We start from the raw sequence: 24,227 nt of genomic DNA, 5'->3' as shown, positions 1-24,227 counted from the left end.
GATAGAATTCGCCTGTGAAGCCATCTGGTCCTGGGCTTTTTTTTGTTGGAAGATTTTTAATCACAGTTTCAATTTCAGTGCTTGTGATTGGTCTGCTTATATTTTCTATTTCTTCCTGGTTCAGTCTCGGAAGGTTGTGCTTTTCTAGGAATTTGTCCATTTCTTCCAGGTTGTCCATTTTATTGGCATATAGTTTCTTGTAGTAATCGCTCATGATCCTTTGTATTTCTGCAGTGTCAGTTGTTACTTCTCCTTTTTCATTTCTAATCTTGTTGATTTGAGTCTTCGCCCTCTTTTTCTTGATGAGTCTGGCTAATGGTTTATCAATTTTGTTTACCTTCTCAAAGAACCAGCTTTTAGTTTTATTGATCTTTGCTATCGTTTCCTTCATTTCTTTTTCATTTATTTATGATCTGATCTTTATTTCTTTCCTTCTGCTAACTTTCGGAGTTTTTTTGTTCTTTCCCTAATTGCTTTAGGTGTAAGGTTAGGTTGTTTATTTGAGATTTTTCTTGCTTCTTGGGGTAGGATTGTATTGCTATAAACTTCCTCTTAGAACTGCTTTTGCTGCATCCCATAGGTTTTGGGTCATCGTGTTTTCATTGTCATTTGTTTCTAGGTATTTTCTGATTTCCTGTTTGATTTCTTCAGTGATCTCTTTGTTATTTAGTAGTGTATTGCTTAGACTCCATGTGTTTGTATTTTTTACAGGTTTTTTTTTTTTTTTTTTTTTTGCGGTACGCAGGCCTCTCACTGTTGTGGCCTCTCCCATTGTGGAGCACAGGCTCTGGACGCGCAAGCTCAGCAGCCATGGCTCACGGGCCCAGCCGCTCCACGACATGTGGGATCTTCCCGGACCGGGGCACGAACCTGTGTCCCCTGCATCGGCAGGTGGACTCTCAACCACTGTGCCACCAGGGAAGCCCTACAGTTTTGTTTTGTTTTTTCCTGTAATTAATATCTAGTCTCATAGTGTTGTGGTTGGAAAAGATATTTGATACGATTTCAGTTTTCTTAAATTTACCAAGGCTTGATTTGTGACCCAAGATATGACCTATCCTGGAGAATGTTCCATGAGCATTTGAGAAGAATGTGTTTTCTGTTGTTTTTGGATGGAATGTCCTATAAATATCAATTAAGTCCATCTTGCTTAATGTATCATTTAAAGTTTGTGTTTCCTTATTTATTTTCATTTTGAATGATCTGTTCATTGGTGAAAGTGGGGTGTTAAAGTCCCCTACTATGATTGTGTTACTGTTGATTTCCCCTTTTACGGCTGTTAGCATTTGCCTTATGTATTGAGGGGCTCCTATGTTGGATGCATAAATATTTACAATTGTTATATCTTCTTCTTGGATTGATCCCTTGATCATTATGTAGTGTCCTTCTTGGTCTCTTGTAATAGACTTTATTTTAAAGTCTATTTTGTCTGATGTGAGAATTGCTACTCCAGCTTTCTTTTCATTTGCATTTGCATGGAATATCTTTTTCCATCCCCTCACTTTCAGTCTGTATGTGTCCCTAGGTCTGAAGTGGGTCTCTTGTAGACAACATGTTTTTGTATCCATTCAGCCGGTCTATGTCTTTTGGTTGGAGCACTTAATCCACTTACATTTAGGTAATTATTGATATGTATGTTCCTATTACCATTTTCTTAATTGTTTTGGGTTTGTTATTGTAGGCCTTTTCCTTCTCTTGTGTTTCCTGCCTAGAGAAGTTCCTTTAGCATTTGTTGTAAAGCTGGTTTGGTGGTGCTGAATTCTCTTAGCTTTTGCTTGTCTGTGAAGTTTAATTTCCCTGTCAAATCTGAATGAGATCCTTGCTGGGTAGAGTAATCTTGGCTGTAGGTTCTTCCCTTTCATCACTTTAAATATGTCCTGCCACTCCCTTCTGACTTGCAGAGTTTCTGCTGAAAGATCAGCTGTTAACCTTATGGGGATTCCTTTATATGTTATTTGTTGCTTTTCTTTTGCTGCTTTCAATATTTTTTCTTTGTATTTAATTTTTGATAGTTTGATTAACATGTGTCTTGGTGTGTTTCTCCTTGGATTTATCCTGTATGCTACTCTCTGTGCTTCCTGGACTTGATTGACTATTTCCTTTCCCATATTAGGGAAGTTTTCAACTATAATCTCTTCAAATATTTTCTCAGTCCCTTTCTTTTTGTCTTCTTTTTCTGGGACTCCTATCATTTGAATGTTGTTGCATTTGATGCTGTCCCAGAGGTCTCTGAGACTGTCCTCAATTCTTTTCATTCTTTTTTCTTTATTCTGCTCTGCAGTAGTTATTTCCACTATTTTATCTTCCATGTCACTTATCCGTTCTTCTGCCTCAGTTATTCTTCTATTGATTCCTTCTAGAGAATTTTTAATTTCATTTATTGTGTTTTTCATCATTGTTTGTTCTTCTAGGTCCTTATTAAACATTTCTTGTATTTTCTCCATTTTATTTCCAAGATTTTGGATCATCTTCACTATCATTACTCTGAATTCTTTTTCAGGTAGACTGCCTGTTTCCTCTGCATTTGTTTGGTCTGGTGGATTTTTATCTTGCTCCTTCATCTGCTGCATATTTCTCTGTCTTCTCATCTTGCTTAACTTACTGTGTTTGGGGTCCCCTTTTTGCAGGCCGCAGGTTCGTATTTCCTGTTGTTTTTGGTGTCTGTCCCCAGTGGGTAAGGTTGGTTCAGTGGGTTGTGTAGGCTTCCTGGTGGAGGGGACTGGTGCCTGCGTTCTGGTGGATGAGGCTGGGTCTTGTCTTTCTGGCGGGCAGGACCACATCTAGTGGTGTGTTTTGGGGTGTCTGTGAATTTATTATGAATTTAGGCAGCCTCCCTGCTGATGGGTGGCATTGTGTTCCTGTCTCGCTAGTTGTTTGGCATAGGGGGTCCAGCACTGGAGCTTGCTGGTCATTGAGTGGAGCTGGGTCTTAACATTGAGACAGAGATCTCGGGGAGAGCTCTCACCAATTGAGATTATGTGGGGCCAGGAGGTCTCTGGTGGTCCAATGTCCTGAACTCAGCTCTCCCAGCGCAGAGGCTCAGGCCTGACAGCCAGCCGGAGCACACGGCTTGTCAACCACACGGCTTTTGGGAAATCTGAGGTCTTCTGCCAGCGTTCAGTAGGTGTTCTGTAGGAGTTGTTCCACATGTAGATGTATTTTTGATGTATTTGTGGGGAGGAAGGTGATCTCCATGCCTTACTCCTCCACCATCTTGAAGGTCCTCCCTCTTCACACTATTCAGTTTTGAAGTATTCCCTACTCACAGATCAATCAAGGAAAGCTTGAGGGCAGGTTTAGGGAAACCTCCCATTACTCCTGTTCCTAGAGGATCCACATTTCATCTGGAAAGGACATAAATCTGGCAATCTCACTTCAGGCCTAGCTCATCCACCTTTTTTCCTTTTGTGCTTAGTCTGTTGCACTTGCTCATAGGAGGCTCTGTGCAGAGGTCTTTCCCCCGGCCCTTCAGATCAGAGTTCCTCATGAAACGGCTGAGCCTACACCTCAGCTTGGGAGCTCTGAAGCTCCTCACCGACTCTCCTGTTTTGTTTTTTTTAATTTCTTATTTCTTTCCAGCTTTATCGAGGTACAATTTACAAATAAATATGGTATATATTTACAGTATACAACATGATTTGATATATATATATATTATGAAATGATTACCACAATCAATTTAACTAACATGTGCAACACCTCACCTAGTTACCTTTTTTTTTTATGATGAGAAAACTTAAGATCTACTCTCTTAGCAAATTTCAAGTATACAATCCAATATTATTAACTATACTCACCATGCTGTACATTCGATCCCCAGAACGTATTCAATCTTATAACTGGAAGTTTGTATCGTTTGACCAGCATCTCCCCATTTCTCCCACCTTGAAATATTTTTTAATGAATTTGTGAGGAAGAGTGTGGGAAGTTAAGCTGGAGGCCTTTGAAATGGAGGTGGGCTCCCTTCCAGGGGAAGGCTTGTCCTCCCAGCCATCAGGTCCGGGCAGGGGGCAGCCTCTCAGAGCTTTAGCATCTGAAGGGGGTTGATTGTTTGCCTGAAGGCGTGTGGCACCTCCAGCAGGTACCCAGACGCCTTCACTTTAGGAGACTGGGCTGCTGACCCCAAGGTTTTCTCGGGACCCCGTGGGACCAAGCCGGGCCACTGAGAGCCCATGTCCTGAATCCATCCACCAGCTGTCACGCACTGGAGCACAGAGTGAACCAGGCAGACAGCATCCACACATTTGTCCTCCATCTCTGTGGAGTGACCTGTCCCGAGCTGCTCAGCTGTTTGGGGACGGCCTCAGAAAGATCCCACATACTGAGATCCCGAGCTATTTATGGCAAGAAATATTCAGCCACTTCATCCTCATGCTGTGTAAGTAACATTCCTCGGAGAGGACAGTGGCCAGAGGTTCTAAGAAACAGTTCAGGGTTTGTTCCCTAATCACTGGCCTGTCCCCATTTTGCCTCTTCCATAGAAATCTACAGGGAGGCCTGGACTGTTCCGTCAAGTAGGGGCTTCAAGGCTCATCCCTCATGTTCTAAAATGAGCTCCGCTGAGGGGACTGACTCACCCAAGGTCACAGAGTGGGTGGTGGCCAGGTAGATCCAGAGCCAGGTCACCGCAGGCCTCTGCTGTCATGCCAAGCCCCAGGTCATGCATGGCCTTTGGTGATGTTTTTTAAAAAGTGTTCTCCTTTTGGTTGCAAGGAGCTGGGATTGGCTCAGAACAACTTGTGTTAGTTTCCATAACAAATTACCACAAACCGGGTGGTTTAAAACCATAGAAATTTATCCATTCGAAGTTCAGGAGGCCAGAAGTTCAAAATCAGGGTGTGGGAAGGGTTGGTTCCTTCCAGAAACTTTGAAGGGGAATCTGTCCCTGGCTTCTGGCGGCTGCCAGCAATCCTTGGCTTTTAGGTGCATCACCCCAATCTCTGCCTTTGTTTTCATTTGACTCCTCTGTGTGTCCTTTTCTGTCCCTCAGAAGGACATTCTCATTGGATTTAGGGACCATCCTAATCCAATATGAGGTCATCTGGACCGCTTACTACATCTGCAAGGGCCCTATTCCCAAATAAGCTGGATCTTTTTCAATCCGCACAGCCACCTGAGGAGGAGTGCATTTGATAAGCCGAGGTGCAGGGCTAGACCTCAGGGCAAGGGCAGGGGTTGGGCAGCTCCGGGGAGCGGCTGGTGGGGGCCTGTGCTGTGTGACGCGCAGCTTGCTGTCTCTCTGGTATCTGCCTTGCTTGGCAGGCCTGCTTCTCTTTTCACTGCCAGCCAGCCTCTATGTTCTCTCTTGTATTTCTCTCCACGACATCTGCGTCCTCTTCCTCGTATCTTGTCTTGATTGCCCATAGTCCCATTTCAGCTCTTCCAGCCTCTGTCTAAGCAACATCTCTGCTCTCGTATCTGCTGCCAATCACTTCATCCTTGTGCTATTTCCCGGGCTGGTCCCTAAGGGAGGAAATCCTATTGGCTGCACCCATCTTTTCTCATCCGCACAGGTGGCCAGCCAGCCTGCTGACTGGATGTCACAGGGTTGTGTGTCCACCTTTGGTCCAACAGCAGGATGGGGCCGTGGCACCAAGCGCACACCTCCACCTGTCCCTCGGGAACATCCCAGGCACTTGGTGGAGGTTAGGATGCCCGTGAGAGTACAGAGTGTGGGAGAACTTCAAGGGACCAGGATCTGACCAAGTGGAATTGTCAGTTAACCAAAATAGTTTTAGTTTTATTCCAGTTTGAGAGGAGAGAGAAATAGATAATAGGAACCTGGGAAAAAGCAACCACAGGGGGATGTTCTAGCATTAGTCCAAGTCTCCCTCAGACTAAGAACAGCAACTTCCAGGGATGCCACTATCCTTTAACCCTCAAAGAAAGATGGAGCCACGTTCACTGTATCACGACCCTCATTAGGAAAGATTCTCCAGCAGCACCCTTGGTGCCCATCAAAGTTACCTGCTCCTCATTTCCTGACTTTCTGGTCTTATTCGGGTTTTCCTGGACTCCTCTGTAACATGATGCTTTTTGCAGTTCGGCCACAGTGAGTCAATTCTTCTCACTTAGTTGTATAATCCTATCGTTTGTCTGTAAGTGATTCTGTCCTGGGGAGTATCCTGTTGCAGGACTGTGGGCTTAAGATGGCAAATCCACGCTGTGACATAAACGTAAAAGTCATTGCCATTCTCCTCGATTATGTGTTAATGACACCACGGAATAGTGATAATTAGATGAAGCATCATTTCACACCATCACCAGTGTGCTTTACATTTATTTATCGCCATTTCTTTCTCCGAAGTCAGCAAAATGGAGACTCGTCCAATATCCCTAAGCACCCAATGAGCAGAGTATTCTGTGACTGTTAATTACTGCCTTAGGAGCCCGCCGGTCCTGCCGTCCACCTCCAGACTCTTTCTGGGGATCTCCTGCCTGTCTTCTCTGTCCCTCCATCCCAGGACCCCTCTGACACGTGCCGTCTGCTCAGCCACCAGGAGTGGCTGCACCAGTCAGCTCCAGCTGCCCTGACAAAGCACCACAGCCTGGGAGGCTTACACAACAGAAATGCATTTTCTCACAGTCCTGGAGACGATAAATCCAAGGTGTCGTGGGACCTCTCTCCTTGGTGTGTAGATGGCCGTCTACACCCTGTGTCCTCACATGGTTGTCCCTCTCTGTGTGCCTGTTTCCTAATCTCCTCTTCTTTTTTTTTTTTTCTATTTGTTGAAAGTTTAATTAGGTATTTTCAATGCTTGAGGGCAATGTGTAATGTGAATTTAAAGGGTATTTGTAGCTAACATGCAGGCATAACATATGTTCACGTTATTTATATATATATATTTTTTCCATCATGGTTTATCACAGGATATTGAATATAGTTCCCTGTGCTATATGGTAAGATCTTGTCATTTATCCATTCTATGTATAATATTTTGCATCTGCTAACCCCAAACTCCCAATCCATCCCTCCCTCACCCCTGCCTTGGCAACCACACGTCTGCTCTCTATGTCTGTGAGTCTGTTTCTGTTTTGTAGATAAGTTCATTTATGTCATATTTTAGATTCCACATGTAAGTAATATCATATGGTATTTGTCTTTCTCTTTCTGAGTTACTTCACTTACTATGATAATCTCTAAGTCCATCCATGTTGCTGCAAATGGCATTATTTCATTTTTTTATGGCTGAGTAGTATTCCATTGTATATATGTAGCACATCTTCTTTGTCCATTCATCTGTCAATGGACATTTAGGTTGTTTCCATGTCTTGGCTGTTGTGAATAGTGCTTCTCTGAATATTGGGGTGCATGTATCTATTTGAATTATAGTTTTGTCCGAATATATGTCCAGGAGTGGGATTGCAGGATCATACGGCAACTCTGGTTTTAGTTTTTTGAGGAACCTCTATACTGTTTTCCATAGTGGCTACACCAACTTACATTCCCACCAACCACATAGGAGGGTTCCCTTTTCTCCACACCCTCTCCAGCATTTGTTATTTGTAGATTTTTTAATGGTGGCCATTCTGACTGGTATGAGATGGTACCTCATTGTAGTTTTGATTTGCATTTCTCTAATAATTAGCAATGTTGAGCATCTTTTCATGGGCCTGTTGGCCATCTGTATGTCTTCTTTGGAGAAATGTCTATTTAGGTCTTCTGCCCATTTTTTTAATTGGATTGTTCTTTTTTTTTGTTGTTGAGTTGTATGAGCTGTTTATATACTTTGGAAGTTAAAATCATTTAACTTAAATCATTAACTTTCATCATTTAAGTTAAAGTCACATCATTTGCAAATATTTTCTCCCAGTCCATAGATTGTCTTTTCCTTTTGTTTATGGTTTCCTTTGCTGTGCAAAAGCTTGTAAGTTTGATTAGGTCCCATTTGTTTATTTTTGCTTTTATTTCAATTGCCTTGGGAGATGAACCTAAGGAAACATTGGTACTCGAAGCTCCTCTTCTTACAAGGACATCTGTCGTATTGGGTAAGGGCCCACCCCCAGTGACCTCATTTTACCTTAATCAGCTCTTTGAAGACCCTATCTCCAAATACAGCCATTCTATGTGGTACTGGAGGTTGGGACTTCAACATACAAACTTGGGTGGGACTCAGTTTAGCCCATAACATGCACCAAATTCCCATGGGCCTGGTGGCAGCCTTTTCTGAGCAAGTGAGATTCTCCATGGAGCTGCCTTTTTCTAGTGGGCATCGAACTTCCCAGCTGTGTCTGTTGACCCCACCTAATTGTTGATCACCCCCCTTTCATGTCAAAAGTACTCTGGTTTGGACAATATATCACATGGTCCTTCTTCTTTTGGGTGGAGTTGGGGAAGTTTCTGTTTGGAGAGAGTCAGATGGTCCAGTGCTCAGGGGCACTGCAGAGGCCAAGTCATTGTGGATTGGGAGACGGTCAAGTGTCCACACTTTGAGTTAGGCACTGGCTGGGCACTAGAATAAATTTATTCTTTCTTAATCTGAAACGTTGGCCAACTAGTATGTGCCAGCCACTGTACTACAACTTTGTGTATGTGTTCTTTTGTAATCCATACTGTGGCTCTGTGTAGGACGTCCTATCATTATCATCCTTTTGGAAGTTGAAACTTGAATGCAGAGGGGTTGAGTAACTTGCTTAAGGTCACACAGGCTTGCTGTGGTGGAGTGGGATTTGAACCCAGGTCTTTTCAATTCCAAGGCCCATGACATTTGTCACTGACTCATGAGTAATATGAGACAGAGCCGTGATCCCACCTGGGACGCCTTGGTTTCCCTTCCTGTAAACTAAACGAAGTTGACAGAATCAGACTGGGGTGCTTGTAATGTTGGTTCTTCTTTTAGCTTCCTGGGGCTGCCCTAGCAAAGCACCACAAATTGGGTGGCTAAAACAACAGGAATTTGTTGTCTCACAGTCCTGGAGGCCAGACGTTTGAATCAAAGGGTCTGTGGACTTGGTTCCTTCTGAGGGCTGTGGGGGAGTGTCTGCTCCAGGCCCTCCCCAGCCTCTGGTGGCCTTTGGCCCTCCTTGGCTTGCAGATGGTGTTCTCCTGGTGTCTTCACATCATCTTCTCCATATGTATCTTTGTGTCCAAATTCCCCCTTTTTATAAGGACACCAGTCATCTTGGATTAAGGCCCACCCTAATGAACTCATCTTAACTTGATCATCTGCAAAGACCCTATTTTCAAATAAGGTCACACTCACAGGTTAGGACTGGAAAGTAGGACTTCAACATCTTTTGGGGGGACACCATGAACCCCATAACAGCACCGGGACCTCATCTGTAAAGTCAGCCATAATGAGTCACATATCTTCCCAGCCTTCCAGACTCAGGCCAGTAGGCCAGCTCCTGTACAGACCTTGTGAGGGCAGGCGGTCCTTATGGTGGGAGGGGTGTGGGTAGGGTCTCAGAGTGGGTCTGCCCTGGGGTCTAACTCAAGGGCGGGGGGACCCCTTTCCAAGTGCCTCAGCTGTGGATCCTTCAGAGCCATACCCTCCTCCCCGGCTGCACCCACGGCCCTTGGCAAGGCCCAGTCCAGCCCCCTGAGAGGGGAGCTCCCTCCTGGGTGCCCCCTGCCGCACGCTGTCCTGGCACCAGTCTCCTGCCACCTGTCTCCCCACAATGAGTACGGCTCAGCCCCGGGAACTGTGGGTGCCGTGCTCGGCCTGCGGCCTGGAGCCGGGAAGGTGCCCAGAGTGGGTGCTAATTGACGATGCTGTTTCACACCCAGTCCCCCTGACCCTCCCGGGTCCCGAGTCCCTCCAGTGAACCAAACCCACAATCACACAGTCACACAATTGCAGGTTCGAGGGAGACCTGAAATTTTATCTCATATTGTTTTCACCCTCCCTTGTTCCGGGGAGGATTTAAGAGGGGCAAAGTACAGTCTCGTCGGCTCTGTGACATCACCCACAAGAAGCCAGCAGCTTGGCCTCTGGAAACTTCCTGTAATGAGATGTTCGTTACTCCTCGCTTGCTGCAGCCTGTTCCTGTTCTGGGAAGTACCAACTGTCAGAAAAATCTCATTTCTTTTCTTTATTCTGAGCCAAAATCCATCTTCCAGGACTTCTACCTGCATATTGGACTGCTGGTATAGAATCGTAGCAGGGGAGTTATACAAAGGAAATTCTAAGGATCTGTGGGTGTGCAAGTGTGAATGTGTGGGTCCATATGCATATGCAACACACACACACACACACACACACACTCATATTGCACAAGATAGAGCACTTCTTAGGACTGGGGCTTTGTCCCACCATGGCCTGCCCGGGTCCTGTGCTTTCTCTTGGGCTGATGGAGGGGATCACTGCTATTTGAGGATGTGAGTCTCTTGGCTGTGCTGTCTGGACCCTCAGCACAGGCTGCTCCTTGGGTCCTCCAGGCCCACGGAGGGCAGGGGCACCCGCTGTGGCCCGCACAGTCCCTGTGGGTTCCTTAGCGGCGCAGACCTCACCGTCCTAGGACACCCGGGACTCGTGGGGCTGGGCAGCGTGACCCCGGGACTTGACAAGATTGGGCCACCTGCCAAAGTGAGCGTTTTCTCCCGGAGAGAATCTAAGTGACCTCGCACGTTTCCCAGGCATGACCCTGATGTCTGAAGAATTACTTTCATCTGGGGGATGTGCAGAGCTGGTGAAGTGTTCGCTTTCTAATCTTAGTGCCAGGTGCGTGGGGAGCTGGAAACAGCCAGGTAGAAGCTTCTAGCAGAACGAAGGCCAGAAATGCCTCCAGGATCCTGACCTGGCTGAAATGCAGATTGCATGGATGACACTGCTCTGGTACAGAACTCAGAGGTCACTCGCCCGAGAGGGAGCCAGTCCCGCCATCCAGAAAAGTCTTCCTTCAGAAGGCACATCTCAGGGGCCTCTGCCTGGTCTGCAGGTCAATGGCTGGGCCCTGTGGCTGTGCCTTGAGCCAGGCTTCCAGGGAGGCAGACCAGGTGGGGAGATGAACTTGGAAGCCAAGACTAGAGAATAATTCCATTTTCTGTCCAGGGCATCGTCCCCTTCTGCTTACCAGTCCAGCCAGGGTGGGTCGGTCAGAGGGCCTTCAAGGAGCGACAGTCATTTGGGAAGCCTTTTAACTGTGCATTTGGAGCCGTGCGTAAGTCCCCAAGGTGCAGGATAAGATGCGGTTGCAGTATATTATTTGGGTTGACATTTATAGCAAGGATAAACAGAGCATTATTACTACTGAATCATGAGACTCCGACCACGGGGAAGGCAGTGCCCTGAGAGTACACAAGTGAGAGAGGAGTTTTTATACAAAAGAGAACAAAGTGATGTGCTCCCGCTTTTAATACTGCTGCTATAACAGGGAAGCGAAGAGCAGAAAATTGAAACCATCAGGAAAGTGTCAGGTCTGGGGCAGCCAAGACAGAAATCGACGCTGATGAAATAAGTGGGCTGGTTCCCCCTCCAAGGATCGCTGGGCTCTGGGAGAGAGGGGAGGGAGATGACGAGGGAAGGGACAGGAAGAAGGAAGAGCCCGAAGGAGGGGAGACAAAGATGCGGAAGATCAGAAGAGGCAGAAGCAGAGGAGAGAGTGCAAAGAGAAGGTGTCAGTGGTCACCGCACTCGGCGTTGATTTTTTCCTCCAATTACTGCCAAGCTGGGCTTCCTAGTTGCTTCCAAGGGAGAGAACATTACTTTTGTCATCTAAGAGGCCTTGACAACTCCTAAAAAGGATAAATGAGAAGATTCTTCAGGCTGTGGACTCCAAAAAACAGATGTACCATGGACATCACCAGGTTTTTTTGTCCTGGTGTCCAGTCAAAAGCCCCCAGGAGGTTAACATCTTGTTGGGTCATTAATGGGGACAGAGTGGCCAAGGTGGGGATGAGTCCAAGCTTCAGGGGTCGTGTGTGGTGTCTGTGTCGGCAGGTGTCTGTCCTGGCTGATTTCCTCTCCAGGGAGACTCTGTGGCCATCGGCCAGGGGTCCCCTTCCCAGGAAAGGGATTCGTCAGCCATAATGAGCCAGGTGTTTTCTGGGCCTCTTGGTCCAGCAGGCCAGCTCCTGTGCAGCCCTGGGAGGGCAGGTGGACCTTCTGGGTGAGGCCTTGGTGTGGGCCTTCCCTGGGGTCCAACTTGGAGGGGCACCCTTCCAAGTGTCACACCTGTGGATCCGTCAGAAGCCCCGCCCTTCCCTGGCTGGACCCCTGACTCTTGGCAAGGCCCAATCTTGAGAAAAAATGCCAAGAAACTGGTGTGAAAATCTCTTTCCCCTCCAAGCAAGCCATCCCGCCAAGGTACAGACAGCGAGGTCCAGAGGGTCCCCCATCCGCCCCCAGAGACAGATGCAGTAGTCAAGATGGCGGCAGGTGTTTATGGAGCGTCTGTGGGTTCAGACACTGGATCAGACACTCAGAGGTCACCACCCTTGACCACCAGGTGAAGGGGATGACACAGAGAAGTCAGTGGTCAGGAACCTAGGCAGTCAGCCTGGGTCATGGGGTGACCTTGGTCAAGTTACCTAACCTCTCACAGTTTCACCCTCTGTTTCCCATCATTAGCACCGTGCCTGACCCGTATTAGGTATCAAATGCTACCTCTGTGCCGATAACCCCCCAATTTATTTCTTCAACTCTTGTTCTAAACCAACATTCTACTGTTTCCCTATAAAAGCAACCACTGGGAATGGGGCGGCCTGGGTACCTGCAGAGCTGAGTCCTGGCAGGCTGCAGGGACCCCCAGGGACAGGCAGCCTGCTGGTAGCCCATGGGTCTAGGGCTCCCCACTTCACCTAGAATTAGGGGTTCGAGGAAGAGGAGGAGAAGTCACTCCTGCACTTTTCCTAATGCCCTCAAACCATCTGTAGGCTCCAGTGCATCTCGAGGTAGAAGAGGCTCGGAGACTCTGGGAACACAGGTTCCGAGAGGCAGGTCTCACTCAAGACCACCCAGGGTGGCTGACTTAGGACGGAGCCAAAACAGCCTGAGCCAGAGCTCAGGTCTAGGCTGGGAAACTTCCCAGTGAGCAAGTGCTCAGGTGCGGGCATGCGTGCCCCAGCCTGGAGCCTCCACAGAGGCCCTGGGAGCCGCCCGCCTCTTCAGAGTTCCCCTGGGGGCTCTGGGCATCCCCCAGTCCTGTAAGAACACCCCAACCCAAAGGAACAAGCCTGTCGAAGTCAGGTGCACCTCAGGTCCTCAACCTGGCTGATCATCCCAGCGGCAGTCCTGACCCTACTGGGGCTTTGGTGGTTTTCTGGCTCACAGGGGGGTTGGGAATAAAGCCAAGGGCCCTGTGATGTTGTCCAGGCAGGGGCACATCCAGCCAGGGAGGGGTGATTGCATCCATGGACTCGCCCCTTTCGCTTTCCTTCCTTCCCTTACACTGCAGGGAGAGCGTTTCCCAAGAACCCAAGATCCAGGCTCCCTTCTTAAGCCTTGTTCCTTCAGTTCCTGGTGCCCGAGGGGCCATCCAGAGCTTCTAGTGAGAAGGAGGGAGTGAGCTGGTGGAGGGAGAGCTGCTAGGGAGAGGAACGAAGCTGCCCAGACGCTAGGATCTCAAGTCCTGAAACTGCCCCTCGCAGCTGGGCAAACTTGAGCCAGTCGCTTAACCTCTCTAGGCCTCAGTTTCCTTGTTTATAAAGTGGGCATAATGGTTCCCATCTCAGGGATGTTCAGTCATTCTTCCATTTAACAAAACTGAGAGGGACAGTGATGAGGCTGGGAGGGATGGCATTATGTAGGGCCATCCACGTGGTCCTAAAGATCTCACTGTTTTTCCAAAGGGCTCTGGAAAGCCATAGAAGGGTTTTTGGTTTGTTGGTTGGTTGTTTTTTGTTATTTTTAAACAGGGGACTGTCATTCATTTGTATTTTTAAAAGATTACTCTGACGCCCAAGTGAGGAACAGGTGGGAAATTGTGAGGATGGAGTGAGATGCACGTGCAGTAGGTAGCACGGTGTCTGGCATATGGGAAGCGCTCAGGAACGGTAGCTCTTGTTATTATGTTCACCGTGGCCATTGTTGTTGGACACCCAGCCAGTCTTCATGAAGAGAATGATGCAGACCATCTCGGGAAATTCCACTTCAAAGGACACGGGCTTCGTCTAGTGGTGGGTCCCTGTGCACCTCTGTCTAGGGGACTGAGATCCAGTGACATGTTATGAAACAGCACCCAGTCGGGCAGAAGAGAATGTGGGGCTGCTCTGAGGTCGGGGGCTGTGTGTGCCTGGTGGTGGGTGGACGGGGTCCTGGGGCAATCCTGGCTTGAATGCTGCTCAGAGCTGGGCCTGCACGAGGGTAGGGAAGCCTGCCTTGGGGCTTAGAAAACACAACTGGTTCTTTGCACTTTTGGTGAATTTAGATGCAGTGAGTTAAAATTTATCAGTTTAGGGCTTCCCTGGTGGCTCAGTGGTTGAGAGTCCGCCTGCCGATGCAGGGGACACGGGTTCGTGCCCCGGTCCGGGAAGATCCCACATGCCGCGGAGCGGCTGGGCCTGTGAGCCATGGCCGCTGAGCCTGCGCGTCTGGAGCCTGTGCTCCGCAACGGGAGAGGCCACAACAGTGAGAGGCCCGCGTACTGCAAAAAAAAAAAAAGTTTATCAGTTTAATACAGTCAAACTTAGAGCATTTTGAAGTCCAAGGAAAGGAATTTGAATATTAAATATTTTATTATTTCTTAGCTTATTGTTTCTGAATGTCGAGAAAAGTTGTTTTTGGTGGGAGGTCACGATTCTCCCAGTGGTGCTGTCTCATCCTGGCTGTCCCTCTACTGCTCCTTCCTGCCCTTCTAGCTTCTTTGGGCGGGAACCTTGGCTGGAAACCTGCCCGTCTCCACTGCCACCGTCATCATGTGTACACAGATGTGGGGCTTTCTTTTTCTTTTCCTTCCTTTTCCTTTCTTTTTTCTTTTCTTTTCTTTTCTTTTCTTCTCTTCTCTTTTCTTTTCTTTTCTTTTCCTTTCCTTTCCTTTCCTTTCCTTTCCTTTTCTCTTCTTTTCGTCTTCTTCTTTCTTTTTAGTCATTCTTTCCTTCCTTCTTTCTCCTTCCCTTCTTTGTTTCTCCCTTTGCTCTGCCCTCTCTCCCTCTCTCCATCCCTCACTCCCTCTCTGAAGTAGCACAGGGGTGAAACACAGGTTAGAGCCATGCGGGTGTGCATTTGAATTCCAACTCTGCTGCCTGTTAGCTCAGTGACTTTGGGCCGGTTACTTAATACGTCCACCCCCTTGGTTTCCACATCCAGAAAATGGGAACAATAAGCAAACCTGCCTCCAGACCTGGCTTGAGGATTCAGTGGAAAGCACCCAGCACCTAGAACTTGCTCAGCAAAGGTAAATGTTAGTATTGAGAAGTAGCTTCGCGGGGCGGGGGTGGGGTCTCTATACCGCCTCCACTGGCGACTCCTCTCCGTGGCTGAACCGAGACTCACACTTCATTTTGGAGAACAGTGGCCTGTGCTCTGTGCCGCTGCCATGGGTCACAGCTGCCGGCTGGTCTGCGTGGAGGGCCGGCCCGTGGTCCTGCCTCGTTCCAGCCACAGGGCTCCTCTCCTTCCGTCCCTTCCCTGCTTGAAATTCACGTCCTGCTTCCTAGGATCTGGTGAGTTCTTTTGCTCCTGGACCTTGCACTGCAGAGGCTCCCTCAGATTTGCAGAAGTCCCTGGATGGGAATCCATGTAGTGACTAAGCAGGTGTCCCGTCCCCAGGCCTCCTGCCCACCTTGGTTAGTGGGAGACCATCCTCCTCCCTGGAAGGCTATGCTTACCCTCGGTGACCCTTTGGATGGCTGCAGACGGGGCCCGGGGTTTTCTGGGTTATGCTGAGTCTGTTTGTGTGCTGGGGTGATAAGGGTATCGTGGACTCACTTTCAAAAGGAAAGTCCAGGCCCAGATCTTTGAAAGACGAATGGATACAGGAAACGTCCCCTTTTCCAGGCTTCTCTGAGTCCCTGTCTTTGCCAGTAAAGGGGTGATGGGAAAGCTTGTGAACAGTGGTCCCGGGGAACTAGAAAGTACACGTCCTGGTGTTTTTTGTTCTCCAGGGGAGTAGGTGGGACCTCCCGTTGCTTTTCTGAATCTGCGGCTAAAAACCTTGGCTTGATAAATGAGATGTGACCTTGAAGTAAATTTGCCTATTATCTAGGAGTCATGGAAGCAGATATAAAAAATGGACTTCATTTATTTTACGAGGAGTCGAAGCATGTCAAGCTTCTCATAATTAGTAATGAACTCATCTCCACTTGATGAATTTTTACACTGTTTGTATTTTTTATTGGTGTAGTCACGCTCAGGTACCCATCGCTTACACAGGCTGCTTGGGGTGCAGAGTTGAATTTTTCTTCCAGGGGCCCGTGTGGTCCTTCCGAGCCCCAGCGCCGCGCCCCTGCCCTTGGCCTCTGCTGCCCCTTCATCACCGCACTCGGGCTCACCTCTCCAGACTTGGCTACCTCGTGCAGAAAGAAACCTTAGGTGCTCAATGTAGATATATTTTCCTTCCTGCCCCTTCAAGGGGAAGTGATTTACAGCCTCCTTCCCGTGTCAGCCAGCCACCCTCGTGTGCCTCACGATAGGGGGAGTAGTGCTCTTTCCAGACCAATCAAGACCTCGGGGTCTTGTGAACGGGGCTCCTCCCTGGGAATCGCGGTGCTCACGGACTGGCAGGTCGCCCGGCTTTGTCTCCTCGCCTCTGATTGGCACTGACAGCCGGGAAAGAGACGGAGGGGCTGCGGACCCCCCAGACCCGCAGCCCGGAAGCTTGTGCTGTAAAGTCTCCCCCTTCAGCATCCCAGAAGGCACACAGGGGAGTGGGAACCTCCCTTCTAGAAAGTTCTGGGAGGCTCACCCTGCCGCAGAGCCTGGGGTGGAACAGGCTAGCCATGTGCCGGAGGGGTGCTGGCTGAGAGCTCGCTGGCTCCATCTGTACAGCCCCGTTCTCAGTGGTGGGGACCAGGTGACCCCTTTCCAATGAGACTCTGGGGACACCCGGGCTCGGAGAATGGCCAGCCTTTCCTCATCACTGTCCCCTAAGAAGGGCACGCCGGCGGCGGGGTGGGGGGCAGCGGGTCCCAGGATTCACAGAGGAGCTGATGACCCCAATCCCAGGACAGGGAGGACAAGTGCTGGCCTCTGGAAGAGGCCGGAGCACCCCCGCTTCTGTCTTGGCCCCCTCTGGGCCCCTCAGGCTGGACCCAACCCACCAGGAGGAGGCGGACTCCGGCAGCCCATCCGCCAACCCCCATGAGTCTCAGAGCCATCCTCAACTTCCAGCACTGCGTTCACCTCCTCCTGCAGCCTTTACTTCAAATTCGTTTCTCTCTCCCCTGCTCTCCTTTTGCAGTTAGTTTTTAGCTCTTCCGGGGCAAGGAACATTGTTGATCACTGTAGTTTGCAGAGGTGTGGCGGTCTGCAGATGGACCGTGGGCCCTGCCCAAGTGTCTCTTTACAGCTGGTGCAGGGGCTCCAGCTGTGTTCTTGGCGTAGAAACTCTGAAAGGGAAGAGAGCAGAGAAGATAGAACACCTGCCTTCTTCTGAACCAGCCTCTGGGTGGGATTTTTCAGAGCTAGTGTATTAGTGTGCTAGGGCTGCTATAACAGAGCACCACAGACTGGACAGCTTACACAACAGAAATCTGTCCTCTCACAGTTCTGGAGTCCGGAAGTCCAGGATGGAGGTGTTGGCACGGTTTGTTTCTTCTAGCGTCTTTGAGGGCGAATCTGGTCCATGACTGTGTCCCATCTTCTGGGGCTTTGCTGGCAGTCCTAGGTGTTCCCTGCCTTGGACATGCATCATCCCCACTTCTGCCTTTGTCTTTCCGTGGTGTTCTTCCAGTGTGCGTGTCTGTGTCCAAATTTCCCCTGTTTATACGGACACTGGTCATGTTGGGTGAGGGCCCACCCTAACGACTTCATTTTAACTTGATTAACACCGTAAAGACCCTCTCTCCCAATAAGATCACATTCTGAGATACCGGGGTTAGGGCTTTAACAGACGATTTTTAAGAGGGATACAGTTCAATTCATAACAACTAAGAAAGGAGAGATGCGACCTATTCGCATGGAAGCTGGGATTCACCAAAGAGGGAGATTCAGAAGGTGACGGCCACGAAGGATGTGTCCAACGGGACCCCCGCGCTGAGGCAGCGGAGTGTGGGGCTGAGAAGACAGGCCGCCAAAACCTCGGTTCAAATCTCAGGTCTACTGTTGACCAGCGAGTGACCTCCATCCAATGGCTTCGGTTCTCCAAAGCTCAGTTTCCTGTGCGTAGACAGTATGACCGCCCACCTTGGAAGGCTGATCAGGGGTCCAGTGAAATAACCAGCACCAAGTCTGTGTACACCCCCCCTCCTCTGGGAACATGGTGAATGCTCACGGACTTTGTGCCTGTCCCCCTGGACCATATGCCGCTTGAAGCTGCTCCTCTCTACCCAGCCCCCTTAGCCACATCCTCACCCAGCCTGGCAGTGTCGTCGGTCAGTGCTGGCCGACACAGGTGCAGGGGTTCACAGCAAGAGAAGAAAGCCAGAGGCCACCCCCCTCCTGCCACATCTGCCACCTTCTCTCCACTGGATCCATCTGCAGCCACTTGGCAGTCAGGGCACAGCATGGCTTGGTTGAAGGGAGTTCACTGCTGAACTTAATAGAGTGATTTTCTGCAGCACATAAATCTGTCCACACTCGGCTGAGGTCTCTGGGCTCTGGGACACCAGCCACTGTTAACGGGACTTGCCCCTGGAAAGCAGGCCTGTGGGTGTTAGGGCATCGTTCTGGAGGCTTCTTCCTTGGAAAGGGATATGGCTCCCGGGAAGAGTTAGTAATAGAAGCTTGGTTTGGTTCTTCAGGTGCTGCCTGCCAGCCTGGCCCAGGCGTCGCCTTCGACAGAAAATAGGAGGGATGCGGTGTTTATTTGGAATTTGTGATCCCTCATCGTAACCAGCTGCCACCTTAGGGTTGATGGGAAGGGGTGCGTACCACGGTTCTCTCTGAATATACGCTCATTCATTTGCTCAAAAAATATCTCCTGAGCTCCTAGCTTGGGCCACGCCCGTCATCAGTACTGGGATATAAAGGGGAACAGGGCAGATTTGGTCCCCAGGTTCATGGAACTTAAAGTCAAGCAGAGGGAGCTCTGCTCAGTGTCCTATAATAACCTAAATGGGAAAAGAATTTGAAAAAGAATAGATACGTGTATATGTATATCTGGATCACCTTGCTGTACACCTGAAACTAACACAACATTGTTAATCAGCTATACTCCAATACAAAATAAAAATTAAAAAGAAAAAATACTCAAGCATAGAACTTCAGGGCGGGAGGGGGCAGTCAGGAAAAGCTTCCCCGGGGAGGTGGCCTTCTGACTGACGCCTGGTGGGTGGTGAGTCGGAGCGGGCTAGGCCGAAAGGGAAGGCCGCAGACCTGGGACCCCTGGGGAAATGAGTCCTCTTCCTTCAAGGACTTTTGTGATTTGTATTGTTTACTGCATAGAAGGAACCAGAATATCCAGGTCCGATGTATCCAGTCACCTAAATGACTTTTCCACAGCTTGACTTTTTAAAAAGTCAAGGTGAATCTCATTTCATGCCATAAATATTAACCTGGAAGGTTGGGGCACATTAAACTTTTATACATCACAATCAATTTCTTATGCAACAGAGGACTTGCTACTAGTTGAAGGAGTTCAGGGTGAAAACTCCCTTGGTGGGAGTTGTCCCCTCTCATTCCTCTGAGCAGGGTCCATGCACGTGAACCATCTTTGATTCTCCATCCCCTTTTCTGAATGTCTGCGTCTCTGAATTGATTCCCAGTGGCCTGGTCTGTCTGCCCTCTGCTCTGACTCCTCTTTGAGGAAGAATCCCTGATATCCACCCTCTAAGAGTTTAATATTCCTAAAACAAATAGGTCACGATCCATCTGTCTTAGAAAACCAACCAGGAAACTTTTCTCTGTATTTGGGCAGGGCCAGGTGGCCCATTTGCAAATAGTCCAGCTATTCCCAGATGACTCGATGTACTCACAGAGCCAGAGAACATGTCCCCGACCTGCATTACATTCCAGTTACCTGATTTTGGAACTTACACTTTAATCTGTCGTAGCCTTTCTTTTACAGTTGGTGGCCTGGGCAGAGTTGATGGACTTGGGTGGAGTTGTTGGTGGACTTGCGTAGAGTTGGTGAATTGGGGTCCTCGGGGCAAAGGCAATCGTTAGAACATGACCAGAGAAACATGACTATTTTCACCACCCACTCAGATGAGGGAAGCTCTGTATAGAAGTTGGAGGATTGGGGAAAAAAAATTTAATGTAGACACACGCCAAGTGGGAAATGTGTGAGCTGCGGGTAGGAGGTACCGTGCCCTTGTCTGACCCAAGTGCCAGATCACCGCGGATGTGGTGCTCCGTCATTGCGTTACTCATGGACGTGGGCGTGCTGTTTTTCTTACCTCCATCTCACTCGGTGATTAATATCTTTTCTAATGTTCGGCTACAGTGAATTCTTACTAAATTATTTTGTAACACATTGAAATCACTCTGTGAGCTTTTGGTTAACACCTTGAAGAGGCCTCCGGCTATAAAACATTACTTTATCATTTTCCCCACACTGGACATTTGATGTAATGCTCATGTCTCGGGGCTTGTTAATAAATAATGAATGGAGGGATGATCTGGGGGCTGACCTTTCGTAGAACATCATCTGTCAACCGAACTTCACCTAATCCTTTCTTTTATGCCAACTCCCGGCCTGCGGGATACGCAGTTTGTGGGCCAGCTGGTTTGGTTCCTGCCACTGAGTAATATTTCCACACGACGGGTGATGTCGGACATTGCTTGTCTCTGGGACCTTAGGAGGATTTAGGCTCAGTGATGGCAGGTCTATTTGGGGGCCCCCCAGAGTGGAGAGGAGGAGGTCTCTTGTCTGTCCCCTCAAGGCAGTGATGGAGCTATACGGACCCCAGCAGGGTCTCTGTGTGTCTGGAGTGTGGCAGCCCTGTGGCCAGCCAGCCAGCTGTGGGTGGCTCTTGAAGGGGCTTCTGAAGAAAGGCCCTTGCTAAAGATTTTACGTCTTGCTAGCCCTCCTCCAAGGGACAGCAAGCCAGAGCATCACAAGGATCCAGACACCTATGGTCAGCCCCCAGAGGAGAGTCACAGAACTGCTAAGTCACTGAAGTTTAAAATCAGAAAAAAAAACCCCAAGCTATTTGTCTAGCCCAGCCCCATCAGCTTGCAGAGAGGAACTGGGTTCAGAAAAGCCAAGGGCCTTTCCCAAGGTCGCACGTGAGGTCTAGCAGATTTTTCACTTGCACCTTGAGCTCTGGCCTCCGTGTCCAGAGCTCTCCATTATGGGATGGCTCTAGGTTCACTTCATTAGTTTGTAAACAAATGTTTATTAAGGGCCCGCTGTATGCAGGTGCTATGTGGCATCCTGGGGACACCACAGAGAGCGAGGCAGACACGGGTCCCTGCCCTCTGGGGCAATGCCTGTTCAACCAAAGAGCCCACGGTAACTGTCCCAGCTCTGATATGTGCTGTGAAGGGGAAGGGGAGGGGACTCTGGCAGCTATGGTGGAGGGAGAGCGATGAAAGTCTTCCCCGAGGACAGCCTTGAAGTGGGACACAAAGATGATTAGGATGCTCTGGGGACCATGGGAGAAGGGTGTCCTTCTGTGTCGTGCGCTGAGACCGCAAAGATGAGGTCGCCTGTCTGGGGCGCTTGGATAAGCCCACTGGAAACATTGCTCATGGTACTTCCAGCACCTGTCAGAGTCCTGGGCACAAAAGCAGAGTCTCAGTATGCGTGTGTGGAGTGAATGAATGAGCGAGCGAGCCATCTGTCAACCGTGACCTCTCCGATTAGGCAGGTCAGGGGTGGCAGTGGTGGTGGTTGATTCTAGAGTGGATGGCCTCTGGTCTGGGTCTGGCCGATGATGAAAGACTGGTGGCCATCCCAAAGGGTGACCTTCTCGGGGAGCAGCTGTGACGTCCAGCCGGCCTCACACTTGGCCTTGAGGCCCCGTGAGGCCTGACCCCAGGGCCGTGGTCCCCAGAGGTCTCGGGGAAGGAGGCCCTCAGTGAGGCGGTCTTCCAGCCTCTATGAAGAGGCCTTTCTAGCATCATGCACGTGACTGCCCCTCCGCCAGGTGGGCTTAATGGCCTGAACCTGTAACACCAATTCAGGCATCTGAAAATCACCCTAAAAATTATCTCTAGAGTTTTATTTCCTCGAATCCTGAATAGATCACATTTTATTGTTGAATACTGAAATCTCATTACTTTAGGAAGTGCTATTACCAGGCTATTACTTGAAAGGAATTCCTCTCTCCTGTTCTGATTAAAACCTCCTGCTTATATTAAAAAAATAATTTCAGACCTTTCTATTTTTTTTTTAATGCCTCTAAAATTCTAAATGTGCCGTGAAGCGTCTCTCCCGGGGCCTCGTGCCAGGGTACGTCCTCGCCAGGGGAGGCTGGTAGAGAGAGCAGTCCTGCTTGGGCTGGGATGCCGGCTCTCCTTCCGGTCCCCTGTTTGGTGAGGTTGGTCCCCTTTCTCCCTCTGGCTTGGTTGTTCCATAAGATTCTTGTCATATGCTAAGATTAAACATAGAACTCTCACCGCACTTCTGGCCCAAATGGCAGTTCCCTTTGTCACTGGTTTGGCCAGCCCTGGGGTCATTTGCCAGTAAGACGGTTCTGGGAAAGCTGGTCATATAGTCCAGAATTTGGCCTTTCCACGGATTTGCTGAGCCTAGGGAAGCTGGCTCAGCATCCTGGAGGGAGTTCAGGCCCCGGGACAGGGGAACAGTGGGAAGTACCACCCCTGGGAAAATCTCTCCTCTTCCCCGTGGATTGCTTCCACCTCTACAAAGCCATCCTGCTTCCTGGGTCGGAGTCTCAGCCCTGGGGGCTCATCCAGGCCCCACGAGGCTCACGAGCCTCCATCAGATGCTTGGCTCCCAGTGACCTTTCCCCTCCGGCCCCCGCTTGCTCGCCATGCCCCGGGCAGACACAGCCCGGCTACCGGCACGTGGTGCTCAGAAAACGTTTGTCTGACGGAGAGTGGGATTAACATCAGCGCCCAGAAAGCAGAGTGGGCTTGGGGAGGGAGGTGGCCTTAGGACTTGATAGGGGCAGAGGTGAAGTGTTCGGTACATCTGGGTCCCCAGGCCAAGGACATCCTGACCAGTCGCCTACCTTCCTTCATTGCTTCCACTTGTTCTTGGCTAACTCCACGGATCTAAGCCTTGAGGTATGTTTCCACGTGGATACGCAGTCGTAGTGATGCAGCCTGGGAAAGACCCACCCACCCCTGTCCCCCCGCCAGGTCTGCTGGGGATTACGCTGGAGGAAGGAGCTGCCTGGCCTCGGCGGGTGGGGGAAGCAGCCCCTATCTCCCCAGGGACGACTACTCCAAGGCCGGGGTCTGCCTGGGAGAAAGCTCACAGTAGCTCTGAGGCCCCACGTGGGCACTGGTTGGGTGCGCAAGCAGCTAGAATTCCCTTGTGGACTCTCAGCGGATGGAATTATTTACAAGCACCAAGGCCAGGATTTCCCTGCTCCGCAGGCAACTTGCAGCAGGTGAAGTCGATGCTCTCCTGCTGGGAGCTAATGGTAACATTCAACAATACCCCCACCCCCACCCCCACACACTGGTGCGTCGTCAGGGCCGTGGCCCTGGATGTTTTTACTTCCCCTGGCAAGTCGGCATCTACAGTGAAGGCTCTCAGACCACCCGCTGGAGGCACCAGCGCCAGCCTCCTGTGTTGAAACGGGACGGCGAGCTGGGCAGCCTCCCTCTCTGAGCTGGGCAAGGGGCAGCGCCCTGTTTCTGACACGGCCCATCCGTCTGGGTCACTGGTCCCTGAGTTAATTCCGGATGGAACCTCACAGGTGTCTTCCTTCTGGTTCTGCAAAGCCTGACCTCTGGCTCCGTCTCTGGGCCCCTTCCCTTCTCACCCCACGCTGCCGGCCACCTTCATCTCTGCGCTATTCTTTCCTCTTAAAAAAAAAAAAATCCTGCTGACAGGAGCCTTCTTCCTTGTCGTTTTGGAGATCATCAACAAATTCTATAGAGAGGTGACCTCCATTATGAGAAAGAAACGGTTTGCTGGCCGGGACCCAAGCTGAGGAGTTGGAACTCTTTTGACTGGCAAGGTGACATTGTATGTCATATCAGCATTCACGGCCAGCGCTCTTCTCCTAGGAGAGTAATTATTTCTTTCAGAGCGAAAGGTCCAATTTGCTGTAAAGAACAGAGCCCCAGGAAAAACGGAAGAGCTGGCTGTAAGCTCCCTTGACA

The 24,227-nt window shown here is 49.6% G+C and overlaps 1 protein-coding gene across 1 annotated transcript in view; it reads left to right on the top strand.

Annotated features, from left to right (window-relative positions):
* CAMTA1 (calmodulin binding transcription activator 1) overlaps positions 1-24,227 on the top strand; it is an 895,524-nt gene that overhangs the window by 541,180 nt on the left and 330,117 nt on the right.

Source organism: Grampus griseus (assembly GCF_964374135.1).
Source record: "Grampus griseus genome assembly, chromosome: 1".
NCBI classification, from domain to species: Eukaryota; Metazoa; Chordata; class Mammalia; order Artiodactyla; family Delphinidae; genus Grampus; species Grampus griseus.
This window is presented reverse-complemented; position numbering and strand designations above follow the sequence as displayed.